Consider the following 12,073-nt stretch of genomic DNA (forward strand, 5'->3'; position numbering starts at 1 on the left):
CAACCAATAGGCATGTAGGGTATCCCGTAAAAGTCTCCAAACACTATATTGTAATTGGGGCGCAACGTAAGCCGGAGGCATACGTAAAAATTGATAATGTCCCCTGAGTGTGCTGAAAACGGTGTATGAGGTACAATCACTTAGGTAATGGTATCTGGTAAAAACATTTAAGTAAGTCCAAGCTGGTGAAAAATTTATTCTAACCTAACAGAGATAAGATGTCGTCGGTACATGGCACTGGAAACTATCGGGAGTCGTTTCCTTGTTTAAGCGTCAGAAATCTACGCAGATACGCCAAGTCCGATCTTTTATGGCATGACGTTTGAGGGAAAAATTATATGGGCTTATTTGATTTCCTAATGGCTCCTATTACTAACATTTTTCAACTTCGTCATTTATCTCTGTTTTGAAATTTCATTGGGGTTCTACACGAAGGTACGTATATAGCTTTATGTTTGTCCTTAGACCGTATTTTGTTTTCAATGACATCCGTTTTTCTCCCAGAGATCACTCGCTAGTGGAGAAAATTCCTGGTATTCAGGTAGAAAATAAAAAAAATTCTGCTGAATCACCTCTGCTTGAATGACTTTACGGATATTACTTTAGATAGATTATCAGAGAGATTCATCCACGACCGGTTGGGCGTGATTAAAAATTAGCAACAAAAAAAAATGCGATATTTATAACTTCCGTATCCACGATATGTATACTTTTAGGGCTTTGTTCGCGGAAATCGTTATATTTCAGAGTGTCGGGAAGGATTAAAATTTCATTTCCCAGCAAAGTCTTTTTTACACGCACTAAGACATTCGAGGGTGCATGCTTCTCGAGATTTTGCGTGCAAAGTGCGACTGCGGTTGTGGGAGAATTCTGTTGGGTCATTTGAACAATGTTACGATTTATGAGACAAATGTATAGTTCCTTTATATAAGTTATTATTTGATTAACTGTCTCATTTTTGTTCAAACGGATTTTAATATGTTTGAAGGTTTATAGGATTTTCCTTTGATAAACACGCCTTATTTTGCAGGATGTAAGATAATATTTTGTATACCCCTAGATGGATCTTACAATTACACTAGATACAGATCAATGTTTTTATAACTATAGAGGTATCTGTAAGCGCTCGCTTATCCGACTTCTCATTAGGGAAGTTCGAACAACAGACGGTGAGTCCGTAAATACAGGGTATTACGTGTACTAAAGGAATAAACAAGATATTCTAATTTTTACGGCGCGTACAGTCGGGCTTTATCCACCACTACTTATAATAACTTACGTATTAAAAAAAAAACGAAACTTGCTCTGATTACCTTATACGGTCGTGTGTTTCATAGGAAAAACTCCTTTTTAATTCAAAAAGATATTGGCATGTATGAACCAACATCGCTTTTCCCCACTCTGCTAGAGTCGCCTATTGTGTGGAATTTGCTATGCTTTGAACACTCGGCAGATTTAACTAACCTTGACCGCTTGACTAGGTGACACAGTAAACCGAGTTTGCTTGTTTGATTCTGAACGGGCTACTGTTTCTATTTCTTTTTGTAATAATTAGGATCCTTCTCTTTATTACCATCGGCAACGTATTGTGTGTTTTTAGCATTATGTTGCTGGTTACGTATAAAGCAATGAATGACGAACTACATTAGGAAAACTGAGCGATTACTAATAAGACAATTATCACTACTGCATTCAATATTAACTGTTTGTACTTCATTCTTTGCTAAAATTTGAAATAGTGAGGGATCCTGGTCAGCGCATTTAGCCTGATGAAAGTTTTTACAGACATGTTATTCCTTGCAATCCAGCCATATTTTTAAAGTTAAGTTGAGTCATTGAGGTTCGATATTTTATATAACTCAAAAAACTCAAGGCTAAATCTGCGATCGGGACTTTGCAAAGGAGCATTTATTGTCATGACCCGAAATAGTGTTACCTCTAATTTATATAGATTTGTACGGGTGTTCCACTTGTTTTTTGTGTGTTTTCTAATCACTACGGTGCTTAACGACCCTATCCATGCATCTGTATAAATACAGACGTCCACTGCGTAAACGCATATTCACTGTTTAATATGATTTGTTACGTAAGGGATTAATAATCACCCAAATGATAAAATTAACATAGTATATGATTACGATATTTCAGTAGAACTTCTGGAAACAGACACTCAAAGATAAAAAAACTCGCAGTAGCGAAATCTCAATGATGTAGATAATTTCTGTAAAAAAGTAAGATTAAGAATGTCTCGTAACTTCAGCCACAGGAATAACGAAATTCGACCTGCAAAGGAAACACTCAAAGTTACTCCAAATGAATAAAAAATTGTACTTAGCTTGCTTTTGTGGGAAGTCACGGTGTTCCGATAACGACACACGGCCTTGGTCCTCCTTCTCTATTTAGCGGATGACCTGGTTTGGCTTCAGTTTCCCCCGTGCGCGTTGTTTCGATGATTCGAGCCCTTGAAAGATCCGATGCTGCAGACGCGTTCGGTTTGTTTCTTGGAGTGCCGGAAACGCTCACTAACGATGTTTTCTAGAATGATTCTAATGAGAGACGAAGCTTGCGTTGTCGTAGGAAAAAGGACACGTCGGTTTTGTTTCTTGAAGTTATTCACTAACGATGATACAAAGTTGCTTGAAGAATCTGTTGCTTTCGTCGTCGTTAAAGAGTTCTGTTGTTTTCTGAAGTCGCTCACTAAACGATGAAAATAAGTTGCTTGAAGAATCTGCTGCTTTCGTCGTCGTTGAAGAGTTCTTATATGATACTTCATTATTCTGATGTTTCTTCAGAGAAGTTGTAGAGTTCTTCTGGTCCACTGCCACCAATATTAGGGCTTGTGCCTTGTATGATAAGGCGCCCTATGAGGTAATGTTAGACTTGCGATAATCTTACGCTAAGTCGGTTGGTATTGCACTTCCATATTCAATGGGGTGTCTGGGGGTTTGTAGATCACTTACGAAGTCGGTATTATCTTTTTGGTTATTACGACGATGTGTTAAAATCATGGTGAGGAGGTTCTTGTAGAAAACACGAAGTAAAAAAAATAGATATATTCTTCTGAAGTTTTACATGCTGAGATCAGATATGATTGTACAAGTCTTCTAATAACGATAGCTTGATCGCTTCTGCCAATGATGATGGCTACTTCTGTTCCTCTACATGATAAAGCTTAGGTAAAGAGGTACAGGTCTTCTAATGACGATAGCTAACTCTGTTCTGCTCGTCTACCATCTCTGTTACAAGTTATGAAGGAACAGACAGTAGTTCGAACATATGAACATACATACAAATGACATAGTTTCATACGAACACACAATCAAAATGAGACACGCTACAGATCACGTAGGCCGTTTGAATTATAGGTCGGGGTAGTTGTCTCAAGCAGGGAGCTTGGACTGTTTCAAAACAAATGAATGACCACAGATGACGACATGTCAACTTAGCCTACATACTTATTGTATACGTCATCTTTAGCGTCTCTAGTCTGATCACATTCCTGCAAGCAATCTGGTTGACCTCTTTAGTTTTAGTCTTTTATATATATGGACTAACATTCCATATTTTTATTATGTAAACACTTACACATTTAGTCTCTCTCTCTCTCTCTCTCTCTCTCTCTCTCTCTCTCTCTCTCTCTCTCTCTCCCCATTGGTTAATAGGTGTAGTATGATACTGTTATGAAACGTTCACTTGACGAGTTATTTTATATATATATATATATATATATATAATATATATATATATATATATATATTATATATGTATGTAACATCACCGTGATTCATATATACGCATTAATCTGCATATGTCCTTTAGTATCTAATTCGCTCTACCTCGGAATTAATATATTCTCATACATGTTAACGGAAGGGGAATTTTCATGTGATAAAAAATTCGTTGGCTCATGGGCGCGAACCACGGAACCAAGAATTCAGGATGTACAGTGAAGTACTTTACCCATAAGGTTATCACGAGAGGTGTAAGTTAACGCCGCTTCTATGAAAATAAATTAATTCCGAGGTAGTGTGAAGTAGACATTAAAGGACATTTGAAGCTTAATGCCTCTTCTCTGTCTTCATCGCAGCTCTTGTAAATGATATAATTGTTTAACCAGCCTATTTCTCCCCATTCTCTCCACATGTCTGAACCATGTCAAAGCATTATCCATATTTTCACCTATGCTGACTTTCTTTATCACTTCCTTCTATAACCACATATCCCTCTCTTTAGTCTCCATATAGTTTGCTAAGCAAATATTCAATTCAAGCAAACATTTAATTCAACAGTATCAGTACTATCCGTCCTCCACTTCCAGAGGAAGAGTAAGATGGACCTTACTTTGTGCCATTCCAAATTTGACTCTCATACACACCTCTTCCCGTCCATATCGTTGGCATACACCCTGCTACCTTCTCTGCTTCTCCTTTTCGCTTACTCGGGGAGTGAGCCTACAAACTGCCTTGTTGTTGTTCTTCTTGTTTTTGTTTTTGTTGGGGCTAGGAAAGGTGTATGAAGGGCCTGAAAAGTTAAAGATACTGGAATTTTTGGATAGGATGTTTATGATTTATTCATTAGAATGAAAATGTAAAAAATAAATAATGTGCATGTTAAATAGTATAGAAAAATTATTTCTTTTAAAGTATAGCTTGCTTATTTAGCGTGTTTATTTTAATTTTCGTTGGTGAAAGAAGGCTCTATGTGACCATAGATTTTAGCACATCTTAACTTATGTTAAAAATTAGGAATATCATGTTTATAACTTATGTGTGAGGGGAAAATCTTGCATGCAAATTGAGTAAGCTGGAGGTTGGTTCACGCCTTGTTTGTGATTCCCCTCATTTTTCCCCTCATCCTCCCATCACTGATTACAATTGTTAATATAAAGCACCCACTTCAATTTTTCCACCATTCATATCAACATTCATTCCTACAATTTTTTTCATTTATATTCACCCTAATAACCTGACGTGCTCATAGTAAATTTCAAATCTTTCACCAGCCTCTGAAGTTTCTTTCCACTATCTGGAATCAAGGCTAGTATCTGCGATTATCAGCCCTGCAGACTTCATTTACATTCCCTCTTTGTCTCACAACATGACACCTACGACTTTAGCTCAATCTAAGAGAGCATCCAGAAAATATTAGATATGATATAGATGACTAAGAGAGAGAGAGAGAGAGAGAGAGAGAATCTGAATTAAAACTCTCAATCACAAAAGGCACTTATCAAAAAACAGCGGTATGCTTGCTTTATGGGCGTCCCAAAATACCCATCGCGCACAGAATGTTATAAAAAATGTGATAAGGTGCGTTGATAAGGAAGCAAATGATAAGTTTTTCTCTTAGTTGCGCCCAGGCTTTCCATTGCGGAGCGCGCTTGTGTTTTTATCCGAAGTCATCGTTGGGGAAAACAAAAACGGGAACAGCTAAAAGAGCACGCAAAAAAGAAAGAAAGAAAGAAAAAAAGAAACAGGAAGGAAAAAGTCAGCGTGTTTTGTTTTTAAGGACAGTTGTATTTTTTAACTCTTTCGGATTGGCTCTGGCATTTTTATGAATTCGTCGTGATTCCATTGTTGCTGTGGACAAGTGCTCTATCTGTAACAGTTCCATTTTTTTTAGTTTCCATTTAATTAACTAATGAAACGCTGCTTTCATTGCAATAAGTTGGAGCGGGCTGTTGCCGAGTGAAATCTCTGCTTTACCGAGAAAAAGGTGACTTTCGTGTTTATAAACGTTTTTACCTCCTTTTTCGCTTTTAGTAAAGTACGAAACGCATTAAGGGAAACCGCTACATCGTTGCTTATTTTATTGAACAAGTGGCATTTTTTAAGTTTTGTCGAGTGCACTACACTGTCTCCGGATAAAAAGGTATGGACATAATATATAACATCTTTTTTATTCATAAATGCAGAATAATATGTTGCAATTCCATGATTAAAGTCTGCCCATTGCGGAGACTTTAAGATGGAATGATAAGTATTTATAGTATTTATGAATCGGGTCCTGTTGCAGCTCAGGCCAGATTAGTCTGGTTATTATTACTAAATGTGATTGCGTCATAGTGGGTCTGGCACCCTTTGTTGGCCTCTTTTGTATTATTTTTGTATGAAAAAGAATAATAGGCATCTGTGTATCTATCTATCTATCGATCTGTCTATCTCTATATATTTTTCTACGTATCTGTTCGTTATGTACAATATATGAGTGCACTTATACTTGCGTATTTGTAATTTCGCACGTATTTCTAAACACAAAATCTTGTTATTTTCTCCACCTTCTGATTGTTGAGGAATTTTAATATATTTATTTCTGTAGGTGTAATTTCATAACCATTCACCGCGTTCTAATTCATGTTTATCTCTGTGAAAACATTTCTTTCAGTATGTATTATTCTGGTGTGCCTGTGGACGTTTGCGCGTATGTCTTCTTAAACCCTCCACAAATGTCAAAATCGAAACTTGGACATTTTCCCAACCATCTGAATATTGTATATGTTTTTGCCCGTCCCTGCCTCCCCATGACGAAAATCTCAAAGGAGACTCTGGTTTCTTCTTTGCCTTCATTTCTGCTTGGATGAAGACCTCCCGAGGAAGACGGAGCGCCCTCGGAGGGGAGATGGGGGAACTACGCCATATAGCTCCTGGATGTCTCCACTTTGAGAATTCAAGGAGGGTCAGTTGGTTCAGGGGTAACCAACTGTTGCAGTACACTCGTGCACGCCCAATTGATTTCGTTTCACTTTCGTCCTGCGGCCTTCAGCTTAAGGAAGCCTAAAGAAGGAAGGAAGAGGGGCCCTGGGGAAGAGGCCGCGGGGTTTCCTGATCCCAGGAGGATTTTGTTTTATAGGAGGTTTTGAGTTAGCACAAATCTTTTGAGGTATATCTCTGCGTCTGATCAGGCATATGTAGGGTGTTAGTAATGTTCCTCTTTCTCTGCCTTTCAGGTTGTTAGTAAGGGTCCGCTCAGTGTCTCAGTAAGAGATAAGCAGAACTGCTTGCTATTTCTGTATGTCAAGGAATGTCTCATACTGAAGGTCTTGTGTGGTCAGCTCTGTGAGTTTCGCGAGAGCATAAAAGGACTTGGGTTTATTACAAATTTTACCCTTAAAATTTCATTTACAAAAGTATTTTATGAATTGTAATGAACTGAATGACAGATGATTTTTTGTAATATGAGTTTTACTTTGTATAATGATCGACCTGAGAGATTACACAGAAATTATAATTATGTATATAATCACATACATGCATACGTACATACATACACACACACACACACACACACACACACACACACACACATATATATATATATATATATATATATATATATATATATATATATATATATATATATATATATAATATATATATGACTGGTAAAAGTGTTCTGTAACAACAGAATTCCATCTAATAAAAGGAGCCCATAAAAACACCAAAATGTAGAGAGAAAAGTACTATATTTCAGAGACTGCTGTCTCTCTCTTCATATACCTGAAGAGAGAGACAGCAGTCTCTGAAATATAGTACTTTTCTCTCTACATTTTGGTGTTTTTATGGGCTCCTTTTATTAGAGATATATATATATATATATATATATATATATATATATATATATATATATATATATATATATATATAATGAGCCTGTGGAATTGTGAAGCTACCTGGGCGATACCGTTGCTGTAATGATAAAGTTAGGTTTAAATTTTGGTGTCATTACTTATAAACATCCCTACGATATCCAGGTTATTAAAAAAACACTTTGAGATGAGCATTATTTTACATTCCACGTATTCTTCGGTCTTTTATGATGACCTGAGCCATCACGTTGCAGTCTCTTATGTAATAAAGTTCATTGTATGCTCAGTAGCAGCTAACATAGTAGCATATATTATATATATATATATATAATATATATATATATATATAAATTGATATGTACGTAAATTCATATATATGGGTGATATATATATATATATTATATATAATAATATATATATATATACATATATATATTATATATATAGATATATAAATAAATATATATAATTATATTACCATATAATATATATATATAATAATATCTATATAGATATATATATATATATATATCAAAATTATTGAGTGAGACTTAAATATTTGAAACATTTAACGGTATCACAGAAAGGCTTAGAGCTTGTAAGGATCGTATGCTTATAGCTCAACTGATCTGAGAGAGAGAGAGAGAGAGAGAGAGAGAGAGAGCGCCAAGTAACACCTGAAAGAATACGCGTCTAGAGAGAGAGTCTAGGGAACAAGAGAGGTCTGGAGTGTTAAGTGGACGGATTCTTAGAAAGAGCGAGAGGATTAGCTTCGGGATTTAGAAGGGCCTCACTAAGCCTTTCGGTGTGGAAAGACAATAGGAAGTTATTTCAGGTAATGTGAGGACACCTAACTCAAGAGGTGGAATGATAGAGAGAGAGAGAGAGAGAGAGAGAGAAGAGGGAGAGAGAGAGAGAGAGTGAGAGATGATTTGTTGCCTGCAAATCGATGTTCTCGTTCAGCTTCATGATTGTGTTTATTATTTTTATTTCTAGGGATATAAATAATTGGTCTCCCGTAATAAGATGTATTGAGGAGCTGTGTTCTGTAAAATCTATAGATATTTACTACTATTAGATGTTTACAGACACCCACGCTCGTGAGTGGACACGTAATCACATTATATATATATTTATATATATATATATATATATATATATATATATATATATATATATATATATATATATATATATATATTTATATTTGTTTGTATATCTTTTACCCGAGAAAACGCAACTCAAACTTATATTGGTTAAAGAGAAACTGGCGATGCATAGTTGGAACCCATTATAGAAAAGCGTATCAGATGTAGGTGGCAAATATAAAATGGGTTCAGCAAATTTCCACGCGATGAAGTAGAGACAAATGACGGAAAAACAAGAAACGAAAGGTAAGAGGGATATCAGTAACAGAATTAGAAATGGCACAATAATAATAATAATAATAATAATAATAATAATAATAATAATAATAATAATAATAATAATAATAATAATATTAATAATAATAATAATAATAACAACCGCAGAATTGTTGCAGTTTTTCGAGTGGAGTTGCGAATTAAATGTCAGTAATCTTCTTGATGATTTCTGCATCGTGTGATTAAAATGTGATTATTATTAATACTGCCATTGCTTGTTGTAGGATTTTCGTCTTAATCGTAGGTTAAGATGATGCTTCGGTTATTATCATTATTACGTTTATATATATATATATATATATATATATATATATATATATATATATATATATATATATATATATATATATATACATACATATATATATATACATACCTATATATATATATATATATATATATATATATATATATATATATATATATTAACTCATAAGATCTCATAATTTTCCGTAACATGCAAAATAATGTCTTGATTTAGTAATAGGGTTTACTAAAACATGATTTCATATAAAAATATAAAAAATAGGTTATTTAGCTATCTGTCAATCTGTCTATCTATCAGTATATATAGTAATAGTTATATGTAAATTTTACACATTTGAGATAAATTATATATAAATATATATATATATATATAAATACGCTAAATACACATATATACTATATTATGTGTACATATAACTATATACTATATATATATATATATATATATATATATATATATATATATATATATATATTATATTATGTGTACATAAATGCTAATGTATTACTTATATATATGTATGTTATACATATATATATATATTATATATATCATATATATATATATATATATATATATACTATATATATATATATATATATATATATATATATATATATATATATAATACACATATGTATAATATATCTTGTCTTAGTAAAATTTACATATCTTTTACATATGAAAAATTTCAGAAGCAGAACTTCACATTGCAAATAAGTCTCTGAATTTTGTAACCCTGCATATTTTTTAAGTAGTAAAAAATGCAATTTCCCTTGCAAAAAATAGGAAGAAAAAAAAGAAGGAATTTGAGGTTGGTCAGTTTTTTAGGCAAAAAGATGACCTCATAATTGAGATTTGACTTGTCTTGTCGTTTAACTGGTAGAAATTTTAGTCTTCATACTTGCGAACATATGGAGACTTTTAAACAGGGAAACTTGGGATGATTTAAAGTTTATCTGCCGTAAAACTGGTCTACTAATTTTTAGCTCCGAAAGTGAAAATTCGAATGCTGAAATAAGAATTAAGTTGGAAAAAAGCACGGTAGGTTTTCTTTCTTTTCATGTACTTTCTAAATGAACTTTTGATCCATCTTTGAAAGATAAATAATGAATCGGTTACTTAAGACGGAGAACACACTGGGGAAATATCCTGGTCCCATCTCATATATGTAAGCAGAGGACAGAATATTTTGGAAAAACGTGATTTGTGAGAAGTTGTCACCTCCCTTCGGAATCGGTCTCAGAAGAGGATTGGCCTCTGATTTGCCAAACCTCTTCTGCAAGATCTTGAGAGAAAAATGCAAGAATTTTCAAAGTGAAAGCAGAAAGCAGAGGATTTCTTTTTAATCTGTCAGCTAATAATTTTTCATCCAACTTCTTCGTTTAATGACGCCGCGGTGAACCAAGTTCCCCAACCCCTCATGAAGACGTTAACGTGGCAGATGCGGAAACGAACGAGTCCCGTCTTTTGACATTTATCGCTTGCCTGTCCTCGTCAACTAGGTGGCTCATCCGCCCCCCCCCCCCCCCCCCCCCCCCCCCCCCCTCCCCCCCAACTCCCCTCCCCCGAAAATGAACCGCTGAAAGAAAGACAGAATAAACCGCTCCTCAGACTGTGAATGTTAATAATAATAATAATAATAATAATAATAATAATAATAATAATAATAATAAACAACTCCTTGCTTCCTTCGTGGTTAATTCTGCATGGGAATTTTGACCGAAAAATGGTCACGCAATTACTTTTTAATTACAGAGTTAATTTATGGCCAGAAGCGCCCGCCCGCCGAGCAGCGGCCCTTAATAAGGGGAATCTACTGAAAACCCTGGAGGTTACGCCACTTTTTTTTTCTTTCTTTCTTTCTTTCTTTTTTTTGTTTACTTAATTTTCTCAACTGTGTGTGAAATTCGTTCTGGGGAAATTGTTTGCTTGTAAAGCGTCGTTAGGGAACGCTTTTTTCCTTTGGTTTGTTCACATTCTCCATGAGTTTGTAATACCTGATTTAATATGCTAAATTCACATTCCGTATGAGTTTGCATACACCTTTTTAAATATACTAAATTCTGCTAATTTACAAATGATGTGAGCGTACTATGCCCTGTCGACGCGCACCTTCACCTCATGTTTTCCAGTTCGTTCTAATTCTTGAATCTCGGTTGGCCTCAGCGTCCGTGATTTGGCGAATTGAGGTCATCTACAAGTTTCCATTTAAAATTAGCACAGAACAGCTTGCAACTGAAAATTCCTTGTTACGCAGGTCTGTATTGTAACCAGTAATGTTCAGTGAGTTGTTAGTGTCAATGACTGTATTGTACCCAGCCTGCCAAAATATTCTCGCATTATCCTTGATTGAGTTCTTTACAGAATTAATTACCGGGATATATTTTATGGACACAGATAACGCGGCCCATTTAGCACGATGGGACGTTTGTGAAATCATATAAGCAACACTTTTATTTTATGTTAAATGGTTCGTATGGGAATTATTGCATGGTAGGAGCCGTGAGGGACATTGACAGAGTAAAATATCTTACGTGAGGTCTTATAAACATTCATATTATTATATGTAAGAGCATGTTTATCTTTATATATATACATATTCTTATACTTATATGTATATGTATGTATACACACACACACACACATATCTATGTATACTCACACAGGCGTTTTCCCTCAACATCGTATACCTTACAACATCAGGCATGGTTTATTATTTGGCGAAGGGGTTTTTACGACCGCATGCCCTTGCTGTCATCAACCAGTTCTTGGCGGTGGGCCTCGCCTTTTACT

This window comes from Macrobrachium nipponense, chromosome 26 (assembly GCF_015104395.2).
Source record: "Macrobrachium nipponense isolate FS-2020 chromosome 26, ASM1510439v2, whole genome shotgun sequence".
Lineage (NCBI taxonomy): Eukaryota > Metazoa > Arthropoda > Malacostraca > Decapoda > Palaemonidae > Macrobrachium > Macrobrachium nipponense.